The sequence below is a fragment of the Chiloscyllium plagiosum genome, unplaced genomic scaffold (assembly GCF_037043375.1).
Source record: "Chiloscyllium plagiosum isolate Xiang-an unplaced genomic scaffold, Cpla_swu_hap1 HiC_scaffold_38, whole genome shotgun sequence".
In the NCBI taxonomy this organism is placed as follows: domain Eukaryota; kingdom Metazoa; phylum Chordata; class Chondrichthyes; order Orectolobiformes; family Hemiscylliidae; genus Chiloscyllium; species Chiloscyllium plagiosum.
The window spans coordinates 16,499,670-16,503,835 of record NW_028270176.1 but is presented as its reverse complement, the minus strand read 5'-3'; positions in this window follow the sequence as shown (position 1 = coordinate 16,503,835).

Sequence of the window (4,166 nt, the reverse complement as noted above, 5' to 3'; positions counted from 1 at the left end):
GGCAATGTGAGGAAGGTGCAGGAGAAATGTCAGGGATCGATTCTTTATACAGGCAGTGGTTAGTGCGTGGAATACACTGCCAGCGGTCGGAGTAGAGTCAGATACATTTGGGACATTTAAGCGATTCTTGGACAGACAAATGAATGGTAGTAAAATGAAGGGTATGTGAGTTTCTTTGATCGCATAGTCAAATCAATGGTAGGCATAACCTCGAGGACCGAAGGGCCTGTATGGCCGTGTGATGTTCTCTGTTGTCTTTTCTGTCTTCTATGTAATGCACAATAAACATACATGTCTTCCTCCACATCGCTTCCAAATGCATCTGTTAATCCATATCAGACAGGTAAGCCTTCTCGACACCCCATCATTCTGGCGTTGCCTGTTCTTACTTTGAAAACAAAAGAAAGACCTACTACCTTTCCTGTTTTAGTGAGGACACCAGTATTTGGCAGTGGTCTGTACGCTTATTATTTTCTTTCTCCGTTTGAAGTCATTTTCAGTAGAGCCTAACAATAGCCTAATATTCACGTGATACAGCAAATTCAAAAGAGCTCATCATTTAGTCACGGTCTCATGAAATATTGAATGCACATCACAACTTGTTCTGTGCACTTGTTCTGCATGAAACTAACATGACAGAAATGGGACAGCATCACATGAGGAGGAGAGGGCGTTGGTTATGTTTGTCTAGGGAATTGCCAACTTTGATCATATTGATAATTATGCTGACGGTCCGCTCCATGAAAATTGCGATGTCGAATGCGTAATTAAAATGAATATTTAAAGACTTATGAGAATCATTTTCCAGATTTCCCCATTTTTGCCCATCTTTTACACAATCCAATGACATGCAAAATCTCTCACAACGGAAACTTCATTCTAAAATTCACATTTTTTTGATTCGCTTGGGAACAATAGCAGTTTATTGGGTCCATTCGTTTTCTCTCTGTGCACGGCGTTTTCGTTTGTACATAGATCTAATGATTCACATTTACCCAATAATTCCAAAAGTTCGGTTATATTTCCAGAAATCAGGAGTTTGTTATTATATTGCTTATGACCAATAATTGTATCCAAGCATTATAAGTTAAAACTTCAATTTTGGCTGTGGAACTAAATTTGGACATTCGTGAAAAAAAAATGCACAGCAGAATCAAGGATGAATAAAAATAAGCATATATAAGCAGTTTTTATTCTCGTTCTGGAACGTAATTTGCAAGTATTTTACATTTGCATGTATATACATAATAATACTTTTGTAAGAACATGGAAATTATCCTAATTATAAATGCATACACAGAGATAATAGACGGATTCTGCAACATAAAAATGCATATTTATCAACATCGTGAACCTTCTCCAATACTTCAAGAAAATCCACGATATCAGGAATGTCACTGAAGACATGCAAAATCTCGGATGAAATCAGTCAACTTTGACAAATGTCGACCTGTGCATTCGGACAAATATCGATTTCGAACCCTACATTCTCATCAGTCGTTCTGTGATCTCGGAACATTCGAATATCGAATATATTTGATCATTTAATTCTGCTCTTCTCTGCGTCACTCTATGATTGATGTATCTAATTTCCACGAAAAAACGCAATGCTTTATAAATCACTTCCAGAATATTCTATCCAATCTTACATCCATGAACATGAGGTATTTTGAGCAATATACTTTTCTTGTCTGTTAGCTATTTTGGAGATGACATCTGAATGAGCATTTATTAATTTTGCAGCAATGCACATTTTGGTATTTAAGAGCTTAAATATACTCAGTAATTCGTATCCAAACTTCCTGTAAGAACATGATCACTTTGTTTAACTGTGTTTAAAGTTTAAACGTCGTTTATCACAATTTCACATTCTTCATTTCGAAACATGAATGCTTGTAATCTAGAATAATGTATTTTATGCAGGGATATGAATCAGATGGTCCAACGTGCTGTGATGTTTCTCCGTTTTGATTCAATTCGCATGGTCGAAGAAACTTCAACACTATTATTACTAAAGACTACAGAAGAATTTTAAAATGTCGTTACAGTTATTAGTAAAGTTGTATTGGACATGTTTATGGGAAAAAAAGGTAAATCCTTCGACCACGACAGATTGTATCGTTTTACCCTAAAACTCGTAGCTACTGAGATTAACACGTTGTTTGTACCTTTTTTAAGAAAACAAAAACAATATTCTGGAGGCATAACAAAGATTTCGAAAGCTGCAAGTGTAACACAACTACTTAAGAAGAATGGTAGGCAAAAAACAGATACTAGAGACCTATTGGCTCACCTATTGCTGGAGCAAATTTGGAATAAATTATTCAGAAAGTAATAGCACAGCATTTGTAACATCTTAATCTATTTACAGAGACAGTATTGTGTCATGAATGGGAAATTGTATCTGAAATGTTTATGTGCGGTCACTGACAAAATCTCTACCAAAGTTTTTATTTCGATTCCAACAGATGAGTATTTATTTAAACATCAAGGAGACATTCAACAAGTTTGCATAAAAGGTTAAGCAATAACATAAAAAGCCTGTTTAATGAGGGAGCATATTGGCATCGATAACGATATGGTTAATAGACAGGAAACAATGAGTGGAAAGAAGGTGCTTTCTTTTTCAATTTCATTATCATGACCAATGGTATTCTATGAGCGTCCCTTTTCTGACAGCAACGAGTTTCAAATGTATTAATGACTTGGAGGAATCCAGTGAATATATGGTGGCAAAGTTAGCAAAATGAGCCATACAAATTTGCACACTATACAAAGTAGGTCGAAGTGAACGTTCTAAGAGAGATACAACCAGTTTATATTGACAGATTACATGAGTAGGTAAAATTTGGCAAAATGACTATAATGCAAAAAATGCCACTCTATTGATTTTCATTTAAATGAAGACGAAAAGAGCAAAGCATTGTTTGAATATATTAAAAATTAAACACAAAGCGACATATGGGTATTTGTACATGAAGTACGGGTACATCATTTAATCAAGAAGTTTAATGAGATTTTGACAATTTTTTCAAGCGAATACAAGTCGAAGATAGAGTATGTCTTACTGTCACTGGAAATGGTGCTGGTTAGACCACATTACATGTTCTGTGATCAATTTTGTTCTTCTTCATTACAAAAACTACTTCCTTAGTGGCGGGTTCAGAAAGATTCCTGAAGATGATCTTGGAATGGAGGGCATAAAAGAAAGCAAAGAATAAACAGGTTGGGGCTCCACTCATTGGCCTTCAAAATAGTGAGAAGTAATTCCATTCAGAGATTTTGAATTCTTAACTGTCATGTCAGTGTACATGTTGAGCTGATTGGATTGTCTCATATCAAAAGACATAATATCAGAACTAACGGCAGCAAACTTTATTCTGAGTTAAGGTGATATTTTGAGTGTCATATTTTTGCGAAGTGTTTGTACTTCGTTCCTAATAAATCTGTGGAACAAGGCTTCATGGCTATTTAATGTGAAGATTCCGAGGTATTGTATCATTAAGGATATTAAGGGTCCTGGGGAAAAAAAATGACATTGTCGTAGCGAGGAATGTATGATTAGCTCTGATCCTCCTGAATTCAAGAGCAGACTGAGAGGCTAAATGATCCACTCAGGTTTCTTTTCCTTATGGTCTAAACTAATGAAATATTTTCGTGTCCTTACATTTCCTCACACCCAGTGAAGTCAATCCAGTAAGCCATTTGATTATATTTGAATGTCTGCAAAAAAAGTAACTATCAAACATGCTTTTGCAAAATATACTGCATGTAGAAACAACTATCTTGATATACAAAACTTTTTAAAAATCGCAATTGGTTTTCAAATAAGTGCCCTCTGTTGTCTTAGAACTCAGCCGTTGAAAAAGGAAAATAATAAAAGCATTTAAAATTTTGCTATGTTTCCCATTTGCAAATATCATGCTCAGTAACACGATCTATGTTCAGGCAATTATTTTTTATTCTTTGTTGTTCCATATTCAACGTTTATTAAAGACGTTGAAAAGACTTTACCTTTCTCATCCTTTTTGTGTTCTGTTAAGGTAACAAACCACAGTTAAGAACAGTGTGTTGTTATTTAATCATAAAATAAAGAGATTCGCTGTTCTGTACAACTTAAATGAATGATACAAATATGAGTTTCCGGTGAATTATCTGTGTCCTGT